We start from the raw sequence: 25,682 nt of genomic DNA, 5'->3' as shown, positions 1-25,682 counted from the left end.
GTAAGCAAAGAGTTGGATGTGGTGCTCAAACCCAAGAACCATAAGATCAAAGTCAGATGCTTAACCAACTGAGCCACCCAGATGCCCCTGGAAATACTTTTAAAAATCTGGTAAATAGAAATTACTTCTGAGTAGGAATGGGAGATCTATTTCTCTGTACACACTTATGTACTCTTTTCTCACTTCTGGCAATTTTTATGTATTAGCAATTAAGAAAACAAAAAATGGTTTTAGCATTTTCAAATTCTAAGCAAAATGTAGGGGAAATGACTTTCTTAGAAGTTTGATATCTAAGCTTGAATGCATTGTTGCATCTCTTCAGGATACTCAAAAGCACTGCTTTTCCTGGTTCTCAACTGTGCTAATATTTTTAAGGTTTTAATATGGAAGACAAAAGTCTTTTTTTTTTTTTTTTTTTTTTTTAAATTTTTTTTTCAACGTTTTTTATTTATTTTTGGGACAGAGAGAGACAGAGCATGAACGGGGGAGGGGCAGAGAGAGAGGGAGACACAGAATCGGAAACAGGCTCCAGGCTCTGAGCCGTCAGCCCAGAGCCCGACGCAGGGCTCGAACTCACGGACCGCGAGATCGTGACCTGGCTGAAGTCGGACGCGTAACCGACTGCGCCACCCAGGCGCCCCGGAAGACAAAAGTCTTTTAATTTCACCTGACTTATAGTGTAGTTGGTAAGATCACACATAAGCCGATGAGTATTTATAAAACATAAATAACTGCTCTCTCTTACCAAAGCAGAAGTGCCACAAATCAGTACTTGCGTTATTAGCTACAATGCTTCCAAGAGCATAATTTGGTCAAGCAAAGGATAGGAGTTGAGTTTCTTGGGCTAAGGAGAATATCAAAAGTCAAACAGAACATTCCAAATTAGTAGAGAAGCATGAATAAAAGTAAGGGTAAGAAAGTACTGTTTGGGGCGGCTGGGGGGCTAGTCGGTTAAGCGTCCAAGTCTTGATTTCAGCTCAGGTGATGATCTCACGGTTCATGAGTTCAAGCCCCGCATCTGGCTCTGTGCCGGCAGAAGGGAAACTGCTTAGGATTCTTTCTCTCTCCCACTCTATCTGGCCCTGCTCTGTTCACTCATTTATTTATTTATTTATTTAAATAAACTAAAAAAAAAAAAAAAAAAAGGCACCATTCCTTAGGTAGATGAACAATGTTAGAAAGTGAGGAGTTTAGAAAGAAAATACACAGGCATGCTACAGAGGCCTTGAAATTGAGGCTTTACGTTCCTGAACAGAAAAGTTAAATAATAGAAGTTTTCTTTTGTCTAAGAACAGTATAGTATGCAAGAGGTATCAGAAAAGAGAAAGTTCAGAGGCTGAGATAATTCAATCAGGAGATTTGTGTTGTATTCAAGAATGTAAGTTCCAAGGGCAAGAAAGTTTGTAGGTTTTGTATCTGTTTACACTACACTTGACCCTATAGTGGAACACTAAAAGAAAATGGTCAGCACATCACAGAATATGAAGACCTAAACTGAGTGACAGTGAGAAACAAAAACACAATTTAGTTGTTTTGTTTTTTAAAAAATCTTAAAATCGATGCTTAATAAATTTCAACTTTCAGAGAAAAGAAGGAGTCAGATAATTTGAAGACTTCCAGTTAAAAAATGGTGGAGGGACCTCCTAAGACTAATACTTAATCTATGCATTATATATAATTTGGTATTTTGCACATATATGTACTATAGAGTTAAAATATTTCTACCTAAAGATATTTGGAAGTTATTAAATGCGTAAACACTAAAATTATGCTCTATCCTTGATTCTACCATGTATTTCTGGTTCGCATCTCATCCAACAGCATATGGTGTCACCACTCACCTACAGACTGATATTTCCCTTATAGCACCTCTACATTTGCCTTTCACTATCAAAATGTCACATAGAGGCTATACATTTGACAAGGCAATCATCTATCCATGACAAATGGGCATGGGTATCCCTCCAGAATGCCAGCATACCTAATCAGTAAATATAAGTTATCTCTCAAAGAAGCTTTAGAAACTGCCAGATTTCTGCAACTGAATACCCCTCTTGCTTAGAACTCAGTATTTCTGATTTGGACCATAATAGTCTCTCCAAAATTGCTGCCTACCACATTTCACATTTTTGTTAATGAACAAGTAAGGCTCCCACCCATTAAGACTTAAATTCACATCTGTTCCACTTCTACATTCTTACCATGTTTGGCAAACTGCCTTATATTCAGGGATGTTTAAGATTGGTTGAATGTATGAACACATGATGAATAAATGAAGAATTACAGTAACTTTCAGGGGTTTATATACTAGGGAGTGAAATTCAGGCCACGATTCCATTGACTGTTAACTCAGTAGCTATGGCAAGCATTGCTAATTGAGGACAAAACATTTTTATCCCCCTCACCCACCTCACCCTCTCAAAGCACTCCCCTCCAGTCAAAATTCACCCACAAGATGAAACATATTTGCCATCCCTGAACTATGAGCCTTCTTAAGTTCCAATTTGTTATCATTTTTAAAGTTTTCTCAGGTAACCCCAAAAGAAAAAGTTTAAAACACTGATGAGGTCAAAACTAAATCCAGAACTATGAACTCACTGGTAAAATATTCTTTCCCTTTGCATTTAAACTTGGTAAAGATACCTAGTACATTGTGAGCACTGCAGTGCTCTGTGAGAAAGAGCAGAGCTCAATCTTCCTCTGACGTCTCTTTAGCATAAAAGTGGCAACTGCCTTCAAGGAAAATGCAGCACATCTAGGAGATCAGCAATGAAATCTCTCAAGGAAAGTCCATTTCTGTTCTCTTTCCAGACATCCCCCTATCTCTTAGTTTCCCTTGTACTATAGATTTATTTTTCTCAAAATGAAGATAAATAAATATCAAATACTAAGGATCATTTGTCCAGACAGCATACAAGTAATCACAGAAAAATCATTTTTCTAGAAATATTAACTCAATCAAGAGTAACTCCCAAGCACCATACTATGTATGTGTGTATATGTATATATTTTTTTTTAATTTTTTTTTCAACGTTTTTTATTTATTTTTGGGACAGAGAGAGACAGAGCATGAATAGGGGAGGGGCAGAGAGACAGGGAGACACAGAATCGGAAACAGGCTCCAGGCTCCGAGCCATCAGCCCAGAGCCTGACGCGGGGCTCGAACTCACGGACCGCGAGATCGTGACCTGGCTGAAGTCGGACGCTTAACCGACTACGCCACCCAGGCGCCCCTCTACATATTTTTTTAATGAATTTATGTTAAGATTGTTTCTAGTCTGAGGAGATCACTAAAAGATCTAATTTTAATGTACTATGACACATGTTTATATGAAAACAAGTTATTAACTGCTGTGTGGTATTTCTAAGAATTTTTAAAAATTAGATCTTTTAAGAAATAAGACAACAGATGACAAACTTTTTATTTTGTCACATTTTGTTGGGGGAAAAAAAACCACACCACAATAAAACAAAAAACAAACAAAAACCCTAAATGGAAAGGAATTAACATTTCAGAGGTTAAGTTGTTTTGGCTCTTTTTGTTTTGTTACATTCTGTTTAACTCATGCCTGAACGTGATAAACAAATACAAACTACTAGGAAAAATAGGAGGGTGCGGTGTTTTCAAATGAATGCACTTCCATCTTAGATAGATAGTGCCAAGTGTACTGCTTTAAATACAATTAAGTATCACCTGAAATTGCAGCTTCCAGGCACATTAAAGACTGTGTCTTCACAATATTAAAACAACTGATCGATGAAGTCAATGTGTTTGGGGGGCAGCAGTAAGTCAAATGAGATGTTTCATGCTGCTGGAGACAAAATAACCAGCTGACTGAAGCTGTGAATTAGCAGTTTCATCTTAGAACTAAAATTCTCATGTAGTCTCAGAGAACAAGTCATTTTTACAAATTACTTGGCAATCATGCATTTCAAAGACAGCCTCTCAAATCACCAGGTTGAAAAAAATTACAAGTCATAAAGTAATCTGTACACTTTCCTTCTTTCCTATCCTTCTCGAAACACATCCATACCATCAAGTAAACCAACTCTCAACGATCTTTTTTAAAAAGAGAAAGAAAAAAGAAAGCCTAATATCTTGCCATATCTGAACCATAACAAAGACGTTGCAGGAGGAGTGTGAGCTGGCAAGTCTGCCAAAGCTAAATGTCTTCCACATGGTCAGTGGCCAGTGAGCTCTGAAACAGGGGGAGAAAATCTGACACTGAACACTTCGACGTGAACATAACCTACTAGATCCACTCTCTGTTATGATTCTGCATATACATTGTAATCGTGATTAAAATGTATGGAACTGCAGAGAGCCTAATGTCAGGAAGTTTCCTTGTCCCTTAACATCATGAACACCCCAGGTCAAATATTATATGACACTAATGGTCAGGAAGCAAAGTGGATGATCTGAAACTATGTACTTTATTTTAACAGATCTCACAGACTCCTCTTTCAATGGTTGTGGGACAGACACAGCAGAGTTTGAACATTAACAGAGGTTGTTAAAGTAAAGCTTAAACCCAAATGTGTTAGCATAAAAGTACCTACTTGGAAAGATTTTAAGAGTATGTTTTATTAAATCCTGAAATGCATGTCCTGGTAAATTTCTATATAAATCTGATTTACAAATTCCACTGAAAATGTACCACAGCTGGCAGAATAAATTACTACAATAAATCATTATTAAATAACTGTAAATCTTTGTAATGACATAATGCCTAACTAAAAAAGTATGCAGAAGTGAACATTCGGTAGAAGAAAAGCACTCTTCACACAAGAAAGCAAATTACAAAACTTACCATGCCAACACCACAATATGATTCAGTGACTAAATAGGGAAATAAAATTCACATAAATAGTACTTAAATCTGCAGTGGAGTTATGTTCACTATTGCATCAAAACGAATTGTGTGGCAATTCGTATGGGTAATAGGCTCAAAGTTTCTAACCTTAACATTCACACTGCCAAAGGGTAAGTCTTACAGGTACATCTGCATCCAATACTTAGCTAGACAATAAAAACACATCCAAGGTATCAATCAGTAAGTCCAGTTTGCCCCTTCTCTAAAGCTTCACAAATATTCCATAGAAAATAATGTCTTCCCACTACCACACTCTCCCCCATATAGAACACCACCCTACTTCAAAATAAACTTTTTGGAAAATATATATAGCTCTATTCTTCTCGATGTGGAGATGAATAGTTACAGTAATCCATTACTCCAGATGCCACTTGAAGTGAATCACTCTAACCGTCCCTTATTTAGATCTCCCAAGCCTCCATTTGTCAAAGTGCAGACACTTGGCACTTGTGTCACAACCAACAAGGCACAGCGCTCCGGCCAAGATGAGCTCCAGCAAAACGACAGGCCCCAAAGTGCCGGCTTACAGCATGTGATTGCTTCCTCAGCCTCTAAGGAAGGGTGAATTATTAACCGACACTTTCATAGCAGAAAAACTGTCTAAGATAAATCCATTAAAACAGTTAGTCTACTGAATATCTCATGCTGACAGTTGGTAAAAATCTTTGTCTAAGTCATCACTGCCCACTCTTGTTTGTGTTTGTATTTCAGTTCACAGCCACTACCCTTCATAAAATAAAAACATGTCCCTGAATGCCACCTCCACCTGTTTTTCTATTTGCCAAACCCCAGGTGGCAAAAGTATCTCTCAATAAGGAACCACTGCCTTTTCCAACGAGTACAGGATTTACCAATATGCTATTCAGGAAAGTTGCCCCCAACACAACATACTTATAAACCGAGCTGTCCAATAAGATAAATGGGCAAAAATGGTCTCTATTTTAGTCTAGATCAAAATATTTTTGCAAATATTAATAGAATATTTTCCCCTGTATTTCATTTTCCAATTTGCCTTCCATTACAGGTACCAAAAAAAAAAAAAAACACTCTTTTTCAATATGCAACAACTACTTCACTGAGAGCATTATTAAATGCATCTACCCAAGAAGCACTTGGGTTCCATCGTCACATACAGTCTACCCTTGAACAATGTGGGGGTTATAGATGCCGACTGCTCCACTCTCCTTGCAGTAGAAAATCTGTGTATAAATTCTGACTCTTCCCAAACTACACTACTATTGACCAGAAGCCTTCCCAATAACATAAAAAGTCAACACATATTTTGTATGTTATATATATTAAATACTGTATCCTTACAATAAAGAAAATATTACTAAGCTAGAGAAAAGAAAATGTTATTAAGAAAATCATAAGAAAAAATACATTCACAACGCTGATTTATCAAAACAAATGTGCATGTAAGTGAACCTGCAAGGTCCAAACCACGTTATTCAAGGATCAGCTGTATGTCTTCCCAACAAGACAAGTTCTCCCTTCATCCTATTTCCGTCTGCACAAAAGCCATTCTCTTCATTTCACCCACCCTCATGAGAGAGCAAAGATCTGTGCTGTGGCCTCAAGACCTGGCACATACCAGACCCAATGAATGAACAGTAAAAGTATACCTCACTCCGTGAAAGGGAATAAACATCTAAAAGTTACATGTGGAAACTGAAAACATTTCCAAATAAGCAACAGTTCAAAAAGAGAGACAAAGACAGCATGCAAAAGCACACTGGCCCAAAAGGAGAGGGTGGTTCAGAATATACAGGGGCGCAGGAAAAGGAGTAAAGAGGAGACCTAAGAAACTGGAAGAGAATGTACAATGTATAAAAAGGCAGAATTCTGGGGCGCCTGGGTGGCGCAGTCGGTTAAGCGTCCGACTTCAGCCAGGTCACGATCTCACGGTCCGTGAGTTCGAGCCCCGCGTCAGGCTCTGGGCTGATGGCTCGGAGCCTGGAGCCTGTTTCCGATTCTGTGTCTCCCTCTCTCTCTGCCCCTCCCCCGTTCATGCTCTGTCTCTCTCTGTCCCAAAAATAAATTAAAAACGTTGAGAAAAAAAAAAAAAGGCAGAATTCTAGGGATGCCTGGGTGGTTCAGTCAGTTAAACATCTGACTTCAGCTCAGGTCATGATCTCACAGTTCGTCAGTGCAAGCCTCATATCAGGCTCTCTCCTATCAGCACAGTGCCCACTTCAGGTCCTCTGCCTGCTCTCTTTGCCCTTCCCCTGCTTGCACTCACTCTCTCTTTCTCTCTCTCTCTCTCTCTCAAAAATAAGTAAAAATAAGAGCAAAATTCTAGGTTATAAGAGCGTGTGACCTAAATTTTCAGCTACATTCCCTAGAAAAAGTAAACAAAAAATGAGAATGTTGACCATTGCTACGATTAGGTCTTCAGAGGTAATCTTTTAGGGTAATCTACTTATGTTAACTCCATGATTATACAAGAAAAGACAGGACTTCCTCTTTTCTTCCTCACCCAACCTCCCATTTCTCTAGGCAATCCAGTGTACTCCCAGGCTTAAGTTATCAACTGAACTTTGATGGCCACCAAAATCCCTACCTTCAGCTTAGACTGCTCTTCTACACTGCAAACGTACTCAACTGTCTACCTGTCATTTCCAAGAGAATGCCTAACAGGAACTTCAAAAGGAACTTCCACAAGGGCTGCCCTAGGACTCCTCAAATTTGCTCCTTCTCCAGAATTGAGCTTATTAAATAGCACCATTGACCACTGAGTCCTTGGAAAATAATTTTTTTCCATTTACAAAGTCCAAAGGGATGGACTATTTTATCTTTTCCCATTTTCTTAACAGCATTTTCTTGGAGCTATAGTGAATCTCAGTCTTTACATTAACCATTAGAACAGAGGTAAATCTCTAGGGATTAAGTCCACTCTCCAGTTTTCATTGCAGAGATATCTCCAAGGTCACATGCCAGATCACCTCAATATGTAAAAACAAACCACTAGAATTAGCTCAAGTGTTTCTAACGACATGTACAGAACACTCTCACAAGGAGAAGCTCCTTTTCTCTCGAGAAGATGAGACAGTGATGTACTGTGTTCTGCTTTGGTGTATACAAACTGTGAGATTTTGTCCCAACTTTATAAGTCACTTTGTGTTATCCTACATGCATGTAAATCTGTTAATGTCTACTCAATAATAAATTGTGTTCTTTCTCTCTCTTGTAAGTCAATAAGGTGTCCTTTTTGTTGGCAGGATTATTTTAGTTCCATGACAATCTCTCCCCACCCCCTCTGAAAACTCACATGCAATCTCCAAATGGCTTCTAGTTTATCTCCTAAATAATCTCTGGATCCATCTACTCTCCATCCCCATGTCTACCACCCTAGAACAGACTACATCTTTTGATAGTTAAAATAGACTCCAACCTCAGCTTCTCTTGAATTTACTTTTTCTCCCATCCAAACCATTCTCCTCCAAATTATAGCTGATTTTTCCAAAATCCTTTAACAGGACCCTACAAGATCTGACATCTGCCAACCTATGCATCTCTATCTTTTGACCCTTCACAATGACCCAGATTTTCTGTGTGCCCCAGCATTCTCTCATTGCTTTAATCCCTTTCCTTTTCTCCTTCCTGAACCTGCAGAGATGCCCTCAGAGACGGTTTCTTTACCTGGACTAGAGTAGGTTATTATCTCTTCCTATAGCACCCTGTCCTTATTCTCAGCACTTGTAATTATTTAAGGTCTAACTTCCCTATGGGTCAACAAGCACTATCATGGCAGACCTATATTCCCAGTGCAGCTACAACAAATATTTCTGACTGAATATCCTAACATATTAGCCAGTGAAAGTAGAGAAGCAGCTTAAAAGCAATTAAGAAGTATGTAGGTCGGGGTGCCTGGGTGGTTCAGTCAGTTAAGCATCTCTTGATTTCAGCTCAAGCTGTGATCTCATAGTTCATGAGTTCATGCCCCCACATTGGGCTCTGCACTGACAGCAAGAGCTTGCTTGGGATTCTCTCTCTCTCCTTCTCTCTGTTTGCCCTTCATCAGCTCATGCTTGTTCTCTCTCAAAATATTAAAAAATAAATAAATAAAAGTATGTAGGTTTTCCTGTTTTATTGTATGCATTTATGTTGATCTTAAATCTCTTGCTATATCTTAAAACTTGTCATTTTACAACTAATTTAATAAAAAACCATTATCTGAAAGATTAAGGCTCCTCACAGCCACTGTAACCTGGCTACCACTGGGGCCCGTTTATCAAGACAGAAATGAACCCTGGTATACCCTGGGATTTGACTCCAATAAGCCCTTAAATAATTCCTTGACAATTGTCAAACGAGACAGAAATGTGAGGTGCATTTATCAAAAGCCTGGAGACATTTCTTCAAACCTAACACAAGCATTTGTATTCCTAGTTTTCTTCAAGCCCCTTTCTCAAACTCCAACGTTAACAACTAATGCAAATTTTGACCATGTAATTTTACTGTTCTGAACATTTACTGAATGTCTACTGTATGTCCTCATACAATTATAGCACTAGAAAAAAAATAACAGTTGCAAAGACAAACAATTCATTGTTATTTAAGAGCAAAATGAACTGTGGCACCTGGTTTGCTCAGTTGGTTAAGTGTAGGACTCGTTGGCTCAGGTCATGATCTCAGAGTCATGAGACCAAGCCCCATGTAGTTTGTTGGGCTCTGCCCTGGATGTGGAGCCTGCTTAAGATTTTCTCTCTCTCTCTCTCTCTCTCTCTCTCCCTGCCCCTCCCCAGCTCACACACGCACATGCTCTCTCAAAGAAAAAAAAAAAAAAAAAAAAAGCAAAATGAATTGGAATTGTACCAATCCATATATAAGGAAGTCCTACAAATTGGTCAGTATTATCCATGTTACCAAATAGCTTTTGTTCCTTCACAGTTTTCAGATTTCAGTAATAATTTTATTCAATAAATTATAAGCATAAAGATTGGAATGATAGCTTTCGATGGTGGTCATAATAAATTACCACTACTTTATAGTGACTTAAAAAACAAAAACTTACTTTTTTACAATTCTGTTGGTCAGTAGCCCAACACAAGACTCCATGGACTAAAATAAAAATGCTAGTAGGGTTTCGTTCCTTTCTGGAGGCTCCAGGGTACTTCATTCCTTGAGCTCAGGGAGGCCTCCTTCCCCCATCTTCAAAGCCAGCAATGTATCTATCTGGCCATTCCTGTATAGTCACCTCTACATCTCTGACCACAGCAAGTTAAGACTCTTTTAATGATTCATGTGATGACTGCGTCCACCAGGGTAATCCAGGATGCAATCCCTATCTCAAGGTCTTTAACCCTTTAACTGTCCCTTGCAGGTAACATTCACAATTTCTTAACAGTTGGACATGGTGGTGGGGGCAGGGGGGCATTATTCTGCCATTATTTTGCACAAAAGTCATCTGAAATTTTCAAGTTAGTATTCCTACCTGAGAATTAATAGCATTTCTAATTGCCCAGTATGTGACATCTGCTAATTTAATATGCAACTGAAGCAAAATCTATCAATGAATTTTATTATCATAATCAGAATCTTTAATGAATCTATTGGTTTTACTTACACTTACAGATGTAACAAATATACCTTTTTTAAAAAAATACTATTTATCTTTCATTTGAATGGGGGGAAGAAGAAAAATATTCCAGGGTCGGAGTGTATGTTTTTGGTATAAACACAAATTCCTAAGGGAATGTGTTCTGATTATATTAGTGATAAATTCCAGGAAACTGAATCAACTAAAATGGGTTATAAGACTTCACTTCATGATAATAGTTTTCAGTTCACACCAAAAAGCAATGTAGAGAAATGGATTATAGGTTACCACAGCTGGCTATAATCTCACACTTCAATAATACAGAAGATGTAATTTTCATGCAAGAATCTTAGTTGGAATTGAGACTTATTTAGTTAACTGCCTTTAATATTATTTTGTACTTGGTTATGAAAAGGTTTTTTTTTTTTTCAGAGAGAAGTCAAGGACCACACCTGAAGCTTATTTTACTCAGGGTGTGTTTTCTGTATAGATGTTAAAAAGGATTTCAATGGAAAAATATAGTTATTTCTAAGACTTCAGGGCCAGAAAAACCATCAGATTTTTTCCTAATTTTTTTCCTCTGAAACCCTATCATTTTGATAGAATGTAAGTATGGTTTCAAACTGAAAAGGAATTACCAGTATCAATGTGAATCAAATACTAATAAACACAGCTTGAAAACAAATCATCAGGAGAACAACCATTCTTAACCATGATATTTATACATAATTCAGTTTTATTGTTCCATTTTTAAATCTGTGAAAGCATTCCATAATCACATATAAAACTAGAAGTACAAAACCATAATAAAACAGCTCCATTTTTGAAGAAATTCTATGAGCTAAGTATCTTCTGAATTTCATTTGCAATGAAAATGTACTACTTTTGTAACAAGAAAAATGTGTAAATGGGGGGGAAGGCAGGACAGGAGAATGTCCTAACAAAGCCTATCTACGCATACCACCAAGTACTCATCTTCATATTAAAACTAAGGCTGAAAAGACAAATTGAATGTAACCTCTCAAGGTGACTAGTAATTACCACCAAACTACCATAGCTGTACTCACTACTGAGTCTCCAAAAACGTACTCACCATTGGCTAGAATATAAATAGCCAAGTTGTTAAATAATCTGTACATTCTACACATACACACACATATACACAAAGCTAATTATCTGTTTAACCTTACTGTGGTATTCATTTCTCAATATATACCTGTAATAAATTAGTACATTGTACACCTTAAAATTATATAAGTCAATTATAGCTCAATAAAGGAGGGAAAAAATGTACATCCAAGTTGTGGTCCTAAATCATGCATTCTCAACAGAAGAAAAATATTATAGATATTGCAGTAGTTTATGGTCCTCCAGAGTTCTACCCTACCCAACAAAATCATATTCATTAGGATTTTATGAGTAGTGGGAGTGGGGAGAGGACAAAGATTAGGACACAATGTCTAAAAAGGCTCCTTAGGCCCTAATAGTGGAAAAAATGGTTGAGTAACAGTACATATCAAGATGAACCCAACCCTGGCTATCAACTATAGGCATATGAATACTAGGGAATCCCTGATAACCACAGAACTATCTGCTTCATGCCCATCCACTCCTACAGCCCCACCAGTTCTGGGGCATCTCCAAGGATGACCCAGTTTGACTACTCAGGAAATATATAAAAATCACATTAGTCCATTTAGGTCATTTGTGAACTCCCTAGGAGGTGTATTTAACCACAAAGGAAAAGGTGGCATAGCAAATTACTTTAAATTCTATTTAGAGTCGGATGGAAGATGAAATTATGATACGAAATTTGGGAAGGAAGGAAACAGCTAAAGGAAAAATAATGGGTGCTGCATATCTCTTTAAAAAAATAGGTAATATTGAACATAAAAGTTTTGTCAGCCATGATCCACACCTAAGAATTTTCACATGTGGGTATAAATAGATAAAGAAGAAGAAAATATTTCAGGTATAGAGGTAGCAATAGCTAGCTTCAGTTTAAAAGGAATTTCACTTATTTTACTCTTGATTCTGAAAAACTAGTATTATACCACATGTCCCTCATTTTCCACAACAATCCCAATTTCATGTAATTGTATTCTTACTCCTGGTCCCCAAAAGTGATTCTTTAAATACAAAACTATGATCTCATTAAGATTTTCCATACAAACAAATCAATACCAGAAATTCCACTGTTACACACTAAATACTTGGGGGACAGAGGAGACTTGGAAAAGCCTATCACTCTACTCATATTTAAAAGCAATATGCTTTGTAACTTTAGGATTCTAGTAAATGAAGAAAAGTTAGAAAACCAAATAAACGATGAATTGTTTTGACCCATCCATATTTATTTCAGCACTTCTTAATTCTTTAGTACTTGCAGTTGTTTCTGTAGGCTCCCTTGTAAAGCTTTTTTTGATGAACAGGATTACCTTGTATTTAACACCACAGCACTTAGCTCTCTTATGCTTCATCTAGCTACAAAGCACTATATTTGAAGAACAAGTGCTTTACAAACTGGACATGTCATCAAGTTACATGCGTACGTTGCACAAGAATATTCAGTCCAGAAACAAGGTAGTAGAAGCAAAATACATCATTGTCCTCAAGAGTATGTATCAAAAATTAAAAAGAATAAACATAGAAGGTAGCAAAATCTCTTAACCAAGAAGAATCAATATAGTCACCCTCATTAGTTTCATAAAATTAAGACAAAGGACAGGGTAGATTATTTTAGAAAAGTAACACCTTAAGATCCAAAGAACCTGCACTCCAGGAAGCAAACTTCACTCTGGGAGAGGAGAGTTGATCTTCTATTTTCTGAAGGACATCATCAAGTTGGTGCCAGCCAAGGCCATATGGAAGTGCATCTCCTTCTGGAATATTATATGAGGTGTGAGGAAGAATTCAAGACAAAATGCCAGAAGGGGCTGATCTAGGAAACATAATCATCTTGTAAAAAATGCCTTTAAACACTACTCAAAAACATTCAAAGATCTTTAAACACCCTACCCTCAACCTTTCTTCTTCCTTAGAGAAATGGTATTCTAAAACAAACAAACAAACAAACAAAAACAACAGAATGAAAGTTGTAAATGAGGATGCATCAAAAAGCCCACGACCCCCTTTAAAACTCTTGAATATGCAAGCCACAGAAAGGGAACCAACAGAGTATACACTCTGGGAAGCTCCATACCAACAGCAGCTCCTAGGAAAAATAATTCAAGGTAGACTACAGCCATCTCCCATTTCCCTCAATTTTCTTTTTCAATTTTCAAGCAAATAATATAGTTTGCTTTTTGCTTACAAACTAACAGAAGCAGTGAGGAACAGAAACTGGCCTCAAGAGTAGGAAGACAGGTAACCTGACCTCTTAATGTCCCCTGCCAACTACTAAATCCATAGAGCTCATTCTGAGACTCTAGCATTAAAAAAGCCCCGCTTTGTATATGGCACCGTAATGCAATAACAGTAGTGATAACAATAATGAAGATGCCTTATATCTAGTGCCTTATACCTTAAAGTGCTTTAATGACTTTAATGGATTGAAGCATCCCTATGAGATCAAAGTCAGATATTATCATTTCTAGTCTACATAATAGAAAATCAAGGAAGAAAGGTTAAGTAACTTGACCAAGCCTCACTCGTCAATACAGTGTTCTGATAACAGTTAAAGGGGCTGCTAGTCCCTTTGCTGCTTAGCTGGCTGCTCAACCTGTGGCCTATCCCAAAACAGCTCTCTGGCTTGGGAGCTATGATGACACTGGCCTGAGAAAAGAGATCTGTCTAAACTTAGTATCACTGAGGTCCAAAGGGCTCCAGAGAATTGGTTGGCAGACAAAATCATTTTTATAAAAATTAAGTTTCTTCACTTTAATTTTTAAGATCCAAATTTCTTTAATTTAAAAATGAAATAAATAAAAAGATCCATGCCACCCACTCAAATATTACAATGCAAAATCACCTTGATAACTTCATAATCACTTCAAAATCACCTTGATAACTTCATAATTATAGAGAACAAAACACACGGGATGAAGAGAACAGAAAGGAGACACCTGTCACCAGGGTCTTTTCCAAGCTAGTGGTGAGTTGGGAGAAAACTGCAGAGCCTGTTACTTCCAGATGATAAGATCTAACCTTCATAGTTCCCATTAAATCTGTTAAAGATGAACACAACACACCCAGCTAAAGAATGCTCAAGTATCACGTCACAAAGGCAGCAATATCTTTAACCATTACAAGGCCCAAAGTTTGAAAACTGCAAAACTGTACATGCATTTGGTCATGTTCATATTTACATACATCATGTCCTCCTTCTACAAAAACTAATCACTCCTCACTGGAAGACTTTACCAAGAGAAAAAAAATAACCTATTCCTAACATGAAATCTCTTATTTATTTGGGTTACCAAGTATGTGATCAGAAGTAAAGAGCTAGGATTAATTCCTAATAAAGTTAACCTTGCTCTCCCACCCACACAAAAGTAATTGTTTAGAAACCTTCGATTATTTGGCCCCAACCCATTCTTGGGGTGTGTAGCTCACTCACTGCCAGTAATTGCTTCCATACAAAACCGTGTTTTAAGACACGTTTGCATACTTATGATGATACGTTACATTTATATCACATTTAAAACCCCAAATAGGCTTACAGGTTTTATTTTCTGTACTAAGAAACAGAGACTGCATGGTGTCCTAAAGAAACCACCAGAAAGTGGTTTCATTTTTTATTTTCAACTAACTCTCTCTCTCTCTCTGAATGTTTAGCTTCTTGAGCTTTTTCTTTTAATTAACTGGAAACAAAACTCATTCATCTGGGAAGAAAATCAACCTAAAAATCTGTGACAAGAGACCATGAGTATATCCCTGTCATGAACCCAAATTGATATTACCCAGGTCAGTGTGCAGTAAATTCTACTGGCTAATAATCATTTCACTTAGGGCAATTTCATTTGACTCAATAAGAAAAATAGAAAACTTCTATAATAATTGTGGTTCATATTTCCTTCCTTAAAATTACTAATGAAACACTTTTAACCCATCTGCTATTTTATTAATGTAGATTATACAAGTTGGTATGATTTTATTTACCTATATACACTTTTTTAATAAAAAGCAAATTCTCTTTCTGCATCAAAAACAAAATTTTAAGACTTAGTAACTAAATTTGTTAAATTTAATTTGTTCTTCATAGCTCAGTGATTTCAGAAATAGTTAATTTTCACTGTCCCATCCCACAAATAAGCTTGTGGTCAATGATGGAACTCTAAATTCCCCCCAAAATGGAAAGAGAAAGCAAGAAGAGGAGGGGGCGAGGGGCGGGGAGAGAGAGAGATTCATCCTCTTCAGGAAGCATATAAAACTTAGCATTAGCATACATACTAGGGTTTTTGGAAGGTAGTATTTTATTATTTTGGTTCGTAGTACAGGCAAAGGTAGCAACTCTTCGGAGTCAGGGGAAGGGATGGAGAAGCTAAAGACTGATTAAGTTTTGTACTCTTCAAGCTCTACCCTACACAAATATTTACTCTATACCCTACATCGAAACCATGCTATTCCAGACCCCTTTGAGTACAGTGAACACACATGTACATACACACAAAAAACCACAGTAAGCAGATAAATCTTATTAGGTAAGAGCTTTACAGAAAGATGATTTTCTAGTATCATAATGTGATGTAAATTAAAAATGTGACTGGATTTGATTCTGATTATGGCTGCTACAATGTAGTAATTTGTTTAAAAAATACATAACGAAATTTTAGATCTATTTTTGAGCAGTAAAAAACCACTCCTAGAGCAAAGGGATAAAGCTAAATTTTGTTTTCAATACATACAAATTATATATATCACTCAAAATTATTAAAACTGTTCATAAGTTATTATTAATATTTTAGTAAAAAAAACCTCATTGCTTTACAAAAGAAATTCTTGACTTTAGAAAAGCTAAAATAGGCTTGCCCAGGGGTGCCTGGGTGGCTCAGTTGGTTAAGCAGCCGACTTTGGGTCAGGTCATGATCTCACGGTCCATGGATTTGATACCCACGTCATGCTCTGTGCTGACAGCTCAGGGCCTGGAGCCTGCTTCGGATTCTGTGTCTCCCTCTCTCATTGCATTCCCCGGCTCACACTCTGTTTCTCTCCAATAAATTAAACAAACAAACAAACAAACAAACACTAAAAAAAAAAAAGAAAGTTGGGGTGCCTGACTGACTCAGTCAGTAGAACATGTGACTTGACCTTGGAGTTGTAAAGTCAAGCCCCATGCTTGACTTAAAATAAATATAAAATATTTAAAATCTTGAAAGAAAAGAAAAGAAAAAAAAGAAGAGACAAGGAAAAGCAAAGCAAAGCACAGAGTCACAGAAACACCACCTGGCCCCCTCCAAAACTTCATATTTAAACAAACACCAAAACTCTTCTGGTAAAAGTAACAGGTTTTTTTCCATGGGCTATAATCATTCATGGACGATGCCTTAATTAAAGCTGGGCAACGAAACTGTATATTAAGCTGAGTGTGTTAAGTCAAAAAACTAACTTCTTAGCATAACAGAGCATACTCAAAGCATAATTTCTTAATGTGTCCTGTTAGGTCTACATATTAGCAGAGATGTAAACAATATCAGTTTTCAACCTTAACTGTGAATTTTTCCATTTTTAGTGCTTTCTGTCCCAACTTTAATGTTCTTTTAATGTAGTTTTTCCTGTGTGATATATCATATTTATCTCTGTAGCCATCCATCACTATTTTCTTTAATTGAGGTTAATTTCTTTCAACTTGGGGGAAGGTGGGAGGAAGGAGGGAATCCTCATTCTACAAGCACTGCACACAGAGGGCATTCACAGCTGCTGATTTTTTAAATCACAAAGCCCAATTTTCAGGATGCTTAAAGTCCTCAAATCCACCTTACTGCCCTCCAATCTGGACCTAAATCAACAATCTACTGGGATGGGAACCCAGTTCCCACCCAGAACCACTTAATGAAAAATTTCTACCTAACTAAAATCCCTCCAGCTGCAACCTAAGTCCTTTTGTTTGTTTTCACTCAAATGGCTAACAGCTGGCACCACCTTCCATGTAAAATTATTTCATGTGTTTGGAAACCGTGATTAACTCATACCTTGGTCTTCACTTCTCCTGGCCACAAAAATCAGTTCATTTCTCAAATCTTTTAAACATTTTCTACTTTTAACTCTGGGCTCCACAGTTGTATTGGAGTTTAGAATAATTAAGTGGCCAGAAATAAGTGAAATATATTGTAAAGGTTGATAAAAGGGTTATTCTTCTGCTCATCTTACAGCCTAGCCGTAGGGCTTCTAGAATGGGCTCTGGCAGAAGGCTGGCTGAAGATGTCCTGCCACAAAGCATAGGTGGCAAAGACAACTCCCTCACCCAGTTTTATGAAGCGGACCAAAAAGAGGGAGGGAGACCTCATAAGTCTAAATGTAGAGCCTGACAATTTTAAAAGCCACAAATTAAAAAGAGATAAAAGCTGGTCAAATCTGGGCAAAGGGTTTTATTTTGACATGCTAATGAACATTTGGGTACCTTGCACTTGTACAGTACAGTTTACCTATCATCCTCTTAAGGATATGCATATACACTTCATTCCCTGGGAAGAGGCTGGGATGGTCTTGGGAATGAAGAGGAAAGGAATCCACTACCAAAGTTAGCCCCAAATGCTGGATGGTGACTTCTCCCCATGTTACAGGCCAGAAGTAACTACTAGATTCTATCTCAAGCATTCATTAAGCGCCTAACACTCAACAGGCAGGCAGCAGGTGACCTGAAACTAGAAGTGGGGCAGTAGGAAGGAACCTTCTTGCTTTGGGCAGTCCTCAGTGATGAGTTGAGGGTAAGCAGCACAGCAATACACAAAGAAGCAAGATTATGGGCTTTTTATGGTCTTTCAAAGGGATATGGAAGCAAAAAGGAGAGAAGACCCCAATCAGGCTAATGAAGTAGTCAAGGGAGGATTTATTCATAGAGCTGAGGCTTTCTAATCAATGCTGAGGACAGGGAGAGCTGCAGAGTCAGTCTATGGGGTTGAGGGATCTCAGAAGCCAAAAGAGACACTGGGGAGACAGGTATGAGAGCACTACATGCTCTGCCAAGAAGTTCAGACATTATCTATATATTGTACAAAGTTTTCTGTGTTTTATTTTTTAATTGTATTAATGAAGTTTTCAAACATATACCAACGTGGTGTAAGCCACACCATCAGCTTCAACAATTATCAGGACATGGTCAGTCTTATTTCACCTACACTCCCCCTAATACCCCCTTAACCTCCCCTCCTCCAATGGATAATTTAAAAATCCCAAAGTATCATTTCACTAGTAAATACTTTAGTAGCTATCAAAGGCATTTAAGATCTGACATGATCAGATCTATGTTTTGGAAGGATTACTGGTTCAGGGAAAGAGGTGACAAGACCAGTTACGTGATTTAGATAAGGAAGTCGGTAAGAACTTACACCAAATAGTGGCAGTAACCAGGGATACCAGGGAACCTTCTCCTAAGGTGATCACCTACCTAGAAGATGGTGACTGATAGGGAGCTGTGAGAGTGTCTGGAAGGAATGGAATCTGGATGAGGACACTGCAGACAGTTAAGAATTAGAAAAAAGGAGTTGAGAGATATATGTAGTGTTTGGTTCAACGGGCCAACTTAACACGAAGAGTAAATGCTAGAGACAAAAAAGGATGAGCTGTTTCAGAGAAGAAGAGGAGAAAATCAAATTTACTTCAATATTTGAAAACATACTTGTGCCTGGGATGGGTACTAGAGAGACAAAGAAGTGGCCCCTATCCTCAGAGAACTTCCATTCTAACTGGAGAAATAGGCAGATTGCCTACACAAGCAAAAATAAGTGTAAAATTGGGCTCAATGTTTTAAAAAAATATTCATCAAAAGAGGGGTAGGACTTAAAGCCAGTGAAGACAAGGTGGGATCTGAAGAAGGATTAAATTTAAACTGGGTTCAGAAATCAGAGCATGGTAGAAAGAAGAACAGGCAAAGGTAGGGAACTAAGAAATGGGGCACAGAGAGGAGAGAAGGAGAAAGGGGAAAAGAAAGCTGAGAAGCAGGCAGAGGGCAGAACTCTGGAGAACAATGTTAGAGGATTTAGGTAAAAAAAAAAAAAAAAAAAAAAAAAAAAAGCGACACCAAAGAAAGCAAGGGGCTTTCTTTGAAAATTACCAATAGGACCCTGAAAAAGTCCAGCACCTGTACAGACCATGACTTAAACTTGAAGTCAGTTTAACATCTGTGGATGGTTTAAATATGCAGTGCACAGTTATATTTTGTAACTTTTTGCTTCAGTGTCTTGTGGTGTCCAGAGGTCTGCAAGCTTTACAAGGGCTTGCAGGGACTGTGTCTGTCCATGTCAGTGCTGTACTGGAGGTTCTAGTACAGTGCCTGACAGAAAGAAGATGACCAATAAGTAACATGTGCTTTCAGAGACATTACCTCATTATCTATTTACAACAACAGGTTAAGTAAGAGAATCACTCTCCCTTGTTTTGCTGATAGGGAAAATGCAGCTCACTCCAGGAAGGACTAACAGTCACCTGAGTAGGAGAAGACTGGCCCCAAAGCACTGGGAAGAAGTCATTCTATAGTGAGTGAGAGCCAAGGGAAGGGGGAACAGAGCTCAAGGAGGCCACACAGCTTAGGATGTGATGTCAGTACAACAATAAGGGGTATGGGCTTCAGAGTAACATCAGGCTTCGATCTGAAAATCCCAGTGCTGTCCCTTACTAGTGACATAGTTTCCCCACCTGCAAATGGGAGAAAAGTAGTCTCCATTTCACCAGCTTAATGTGAAGACTCAACAATGATGCATGTAAATCACTGAGCAGGATGCAGTAAGCACTCAATTAGCAGCAAATGTGCCACCTCTTACTACGTTAACATGGACAGAGCTTCACTGCCATTCAAGCTTGTCTGAGATCCTGAGAAAACCCTGGTGCTGTGAAGTGCACACCACCCAGCAGGGTATCTCCAGACTCCAAGAAGTGCTCTAGGAAAAATCCCTGAGTCTGGAACCCCTGAGAAGGAGGAAGCTGGAAAGAGGGGCTGCAGGTGGGCATGCAGCCCAACGGTTTGCTCAATGAATTACTTGCCCTCAAATAAATGTTAGACCCAACAGTCATGACTAGAAACAGAAAGCTCATTCCTTCCTGAAGCACTTCAACAGCAGGGCACTTGACACAGTACTGTGTCAAACCTAGAAGGTGAGCTCCAGATCTCAGAATGTGACAGACTGGTCATCCAGAGATATGGGAGAGTTGACCAGGGACGCCCATCCACTGTCACTTAAAGATCAGGGTCAACCCTCAATGTTGACAGAGATGGGCTAGTTATGCTCTTCTGTTTAAGTGAAAAAGAGATGGTGGGAATAAGAAATCTCTCCCTAAAGGTCATCCACTCTTGAAAATAGACACTTTTCTTTCCTCATGATCCATAGTCAGAAAGTATTTCCAAATCGTAAGTACTATATGACATCAACATCTTTAAATTAATTTGGTCTATGGCTTAAGAACTCAAAAGACAGGCACTTGGAGGAAAAGAGCCAAAACTGAAATGATCCACGTGAACACTGGAACAACTACCTCCAAATTAGCTTACCCACAGTGACTGTGATAACCAATCTCCCAGGGGTTGATTCACTTGAAAAGCTTTGTATCCCTCCCCCAATTCATACAATATTTTTTTCTGAGCAAGGTGACCTAATCTGGAGTGGAATGTGCTGTATCTGTCCTGAGGCCAAGAGGTGGCACTGAGTCTAACAGGTATGAAAAAAGTTATCAGTCTGGTGAGACTGATAGGCTTATGTCCCTCTATACTTAAAATATCGTTTTCAACACAAGCTACCTCAGAATTAATAAATCTTTCAACAGACTGTGTAGGACAATGTGCTCCCAGGTATCTAAAATCAAAACCAAACTTAATATCTGCTATTCTGGAAGTCTGTTAAATACTGTTATATGGCACCCAAGGTTTAGGTTTAAGATGTGTGTTCATTTTCGTCCAAGAGACAGCTACAAGTATAGGCAGAATATGTGTCACAGTTGGCTTGCCTAGCGTATCCTGCATGAATAGTCAGCAAAAAAGATAAGACGTTTACAGATTTTAAAGGCCCACCAACAGCAATACATGAACTATAATGACAAGACAAAGGCTTACTCCAAAGGACATTCAACTTGATAAAGGTGTCACTATTCATAGTTACACCCCTAGCGTGTGTATTTTTCTCATGGAAGAATGTATTTAACACTTTATCCAATTTTCCCTAGAAATGTATCTTTTGCTAAATGACAGATAAACACCCCCAAGAATTTTAAGACTGATTTTATTACCCTCAGCACCCCAATCCTCTATAAAGAAGCAACATTTCCAACATGAAAACATTTTAGCCAGCACCGCTTTAAGTTAAAGTAGTATCTTTGCCATTGTCTGGAGGGAGGGAGGCAGGCAGGAAGGTGGGGACTAGAAATGGAAAAAGAATTTTTAAATCCCTGTTGCATTATCTACCAGGTGTAAGTGAATAATAACTAATATGTCTGCAGCCTCTGCCTTAATCTTAAAACAAATGATAGTATTCAAATATAATATTTCACATATGCAGACTGATAACAGGTTTTTCCTTTCTTTATTTCTTGAAGATTCTGTGAATGACACAATACAAAGTACAATGTATTTAATGAAAGGTTTCCAGGCTGATTTCCCTACAGATTATTTTCTTTCTTTTCTCTGGAACCCACACACCGGGTATACTGCAGGGACCAGGGGTATATATAAAAATAAACTATGAGCCAGTATCAGAGCTGATACCCTTCTCCTACAGGGGCAAGTGAATTATTAGATCTGTGTCATGAGTGTTTTTTTTAATATGCCATTGTTCCCACTTGAGCACATTAAATTTTCCATATCCACTTTTAAACCAATATAACCTTTTTTTCCATGTTCATAATGTTCATGCTGTACATTAACAGGCAGAAAATCCAATAGCTTAAGTCTTCATATAGTAGTTATATGTTAAGCTTGGTGGATGAAAACCTTTTGCATTTTCCCCCTCTTTGAACAGATACTATACTGGAGTTGGCTAAAACCCTAGGAAAAAAATTACACCTCATGGGAAACTGTACTAATATTTTTTTTTCTTTTATGATTGATCACAAACCCATTTTGAACATTACACATTTTTTTTAAGTTTATTATAACTCTGGTCCAACATCTTCTAGCCCAACAAATTGAAGGTGCTGGAATCTTTTGGTCTGGAAGATGTGTTTGCCAATTATTTTTGCACTAGTGCACATAAACAGGGAAGACTGGATCTTACGTATGAGTTATACATTCCTGTACAAAATAATTGTATATTCTATGAAGACTGATTCTTTTTCTGGAGAAATATACAACAACACAAGGGAAATCTTGTACTAGCAGCATAACTGAAGTGGCAAGATACAATATTAGAAAAACAGAGCTACTTTCATTACTGTGATGCTGTGTGTCAGAATGTCTCTCCTTAATGAACCTGTTTGCAATAAGACTCCGGGTGCAAAGAGGCTATTTAGAGAGACTATTGTGTCTATAGCGAGTCCTTCAAATATCTTCCTACCATTAGACATGCCGCATTGACCAATTCTGTCCTGATTGCTGTTCTTTTTACTATCAAGGGACATTCTTGCCCAGACAGACGGATGGATCAGACACTGCAGTTCATAAAATGTTTACACTGTACACACACACACACACACACACACACACACACACACACACTACGGTACTAGCTACAGAGCTCCAGATCACACAGTGAGTCGAATGTGGCAGTGTCATATGAAGGCTTATGACTTTCCAATATCAATGAAAGGATTTAAGTTAAACTTTGCTCGTCCTGTCTGCCTGTCACTCTCAACAAAAAGCCTTTTTTTCCTCTCTCTTTTAGTATATGCCCATGCCCATTGCTCACATGGGAACACTTCAGGCAAATGTTTTCTGGGTCATAAGGTTTCCTACTCTACTAAAATTCTCTCCTCATTTATGACAAGAAAAGAAGACCACACATGTCATGCCATCAAAAAAAAGGGGGGAGGGGGTAAGGCAGAGCACAACAACAATAATAAAGAACAGTCAAAAGGACTTTCTAAAAAGATTTAAAATGCCAACTCAGAGTGACAGAAAACAAGAGACTCGTCTCTACCATATAACTGAAGCATTCTGGCTCACGCAGTGGCACTAACCAAGTGTACACAGGAGAGGCTGAGGTGCTTAGAAGAAACTTCCTGTTCGTCTTACTCTACTGTGTTCTCATCAGCTGCCAGGCTTTGCTATAGCTTCACCTTTCACACACCTACATGCTAAGTGATTCTCTACAAAAGCCCTTTCGTCTGTGTTTTTTCCAATAGAGCATCCTTTCCATTGAAATACAAATAATATGCCTGCCAGCCACCTGCAAAAGGTTTTACACATCTCCCCCATCTCAGCTGTCAAGCAGAAAGAACTTCAAACCCAAAGGTCCAAACTGCCAGTACACTAATAAATGTAACAACTACTAGTTATATCTATCTGATAAGGAATCAGAGAATTGCACACTGAAATGAACCTAGAGCCAATGAATCAAATGCATCTAAAGACACTTTCAATTCCCATTATTTTTAAATTTCTCTCTCACCTCCTCCTTTCTTCCAGGCTCAACCTGATATTCTAGCAGACCTGACAAATGAACCATCAGCTGTCCTGTAGCTCTGATGTCCAAAGCCATTTGGAATATCTATGATTCCAAGTTCTAAATCCCCATCATGATAAAACCTTAAAATAATGCCTCTATTGAAACTACTTTGAACATTTATTGTTAACACATAAGCATTCTTTAAACAATTTTTTTAATATTAATTTATTTTTGAGAGAGAGAGAGAGAGACAGAGCACAAGTGGGGGAGGGGCAGAGAGAGAAGGAGACAGAGAATCTGAAGCAGGCTCCAGGCTCTGAGCAGTCAGCACAGAGCCCGACAGGGGGCTCAAACTCACAGACCGCAAGATCATGACCTGAGCCGAACTCGCATGCTTAACCGACTGAGCCACATACATAAGAATTTTCTAATTGACGTATTTGACATTGTGAGCCTGTTTAAACACATTGAGGAGCTGCCTGCAGATTTAGGAAGTGCAGAGACAGGAGAGACCTGGTAGCAATCATTTTCTTCAAGGAAACTAAGATTGTAAGAGATTTAAGAAAACCTGTCTTGGAACAAACAACCCAAGCCCCTAAACTAGGACTCCAAACATTGTGTCTACTGGTCTAGCTCAAACCAGGCTGTAGCTCTATATGCAGGAACCTTTCTTTTTTTACTAATAAGAAGTTTTGTTTTTTAAACAGCAACAGCTCTACTAAAATATGCTCACTTATATCTGTCATATCCACTAGTGTAAAGAGAAAAACAATGTGAATAAGTACAGAGAGTACAAACAATCGAAGAATAATTTCTATGTTCCTTAAGAACAGTTATTCTCAAAGTATGGTCTCAGGACCAGCAGCATCAACATCACCTGGGGACTTGTCAGAAATGCAAATACTCAGGCCCTCCCCAAAACTGGCAGAATCAAGGAGCGCCTGGGTGGCTCAGTAGGTTAAGCATCTGACTCTTGATTTTGGCTTAGGTCATGATCTCACAGTTCATGGGGTTGGGCTCTGTGCTGACAGCATGGAGCCTGCTCGGGATTCTCAGTCTCCCCACCTCCGCTCCCCCAGCCCCAGCTCTCTACCCCTCCTTCGTTTGTACGCACACACACACGCTCTCTCTCTCTCAAAATAAATTTCTTTAAAAAAATCAGCAGAATCAAAACATCTAGGCGTAGGGCCCAGCAGTTTGTGACTAAACATGACCTCTAAGTGATTCAGATGCATGCTCAAATTTAATTGCCTTATCTTTAGAATATACACTATGATTTACTGAGCTTCATATTAAAAATATTTAAAATGGCTAATGCTCCTTAAGGATATAATCAACTGGCTAGGAGCCAAAAACAGACCCACAAATAGATCTATTTTTTTTAATGTTTATTTATTTTGAGAGAGAGAGAGAGAGAGAGAGAGAGGGAGGGAGGGAGGGAGGGAGGAAGAAAATACACAAGTAGGGTAGGGGCAGAGACAAAGAAGGAGAGAGAAAATCCTACACAGGCTCACGCTGTTAGCACAGAGCCCCATGTGGGGCTCAATCTCATAAACCCTGAGATAATGACCTGAGCTGAAA

At 38.3% G+C, this 25,682-nt stretch overlaps 1 protein-coding gene and 1 long non-coding RNA gene across 13 annotated transcripts in view; one reads left to right on the top strand and one right to left on the bottom strand.

Annotated features, from left to right (window-relative positions):
• LOC131491864 (uncharacterized) overlaps positions 1-24,311 on the top strand; it is a 43,036-nt gene extending 18,725 nt beyond the window's left edge. The window contains exons 3-5 of one of the 2 annotated variants that reach the window (XR_009251691.1): positions 19,961-20,048; positions 21,155-21,222; positions 24,122-24,311. This is a non-coding gene — a long non-coding RNA (uncharacterized LOC131491864). Of the gene's footprint in view, positions 1-7,373; positions 7,859-19,960; positions 20,049-21,154; positions 21,223-24,121 lie in introns of those variants that run through there. The other variant, XR_009251690.1, reaches the window with a different exon arrangement.
• BNC2 (basonuclin zinc finger protein 2) overlaps positions 1-25,682 on the bottom strand; it is a 441,927-nt gene that overhangs the window by 317,917 nt on the left and 98,328 nt on the right. The gene's annotated exons all lie outside the window — the stretch shown is intronic.

This window comes from Neofelis nebulosa, chromosome 12, assembly GCF_028018385.1.
Source record: "Neofelis nebulosa isolate mNeoNeb1 chromosome 12, mNeoNeb1.pri, whole genome shotgun sequence".
NCBI classification, from domain to species: domain Eukaryota; kingdom Metazoa; phylum Chordata; class Mammalia; order Carnivora; family Felidae; genus Neofelis; species Neofelis nebulosa.
Note: the sequence above shows the minus strand (reverse complement) of the source record. Positions and strands in the feature narration are given on the sequence as shown.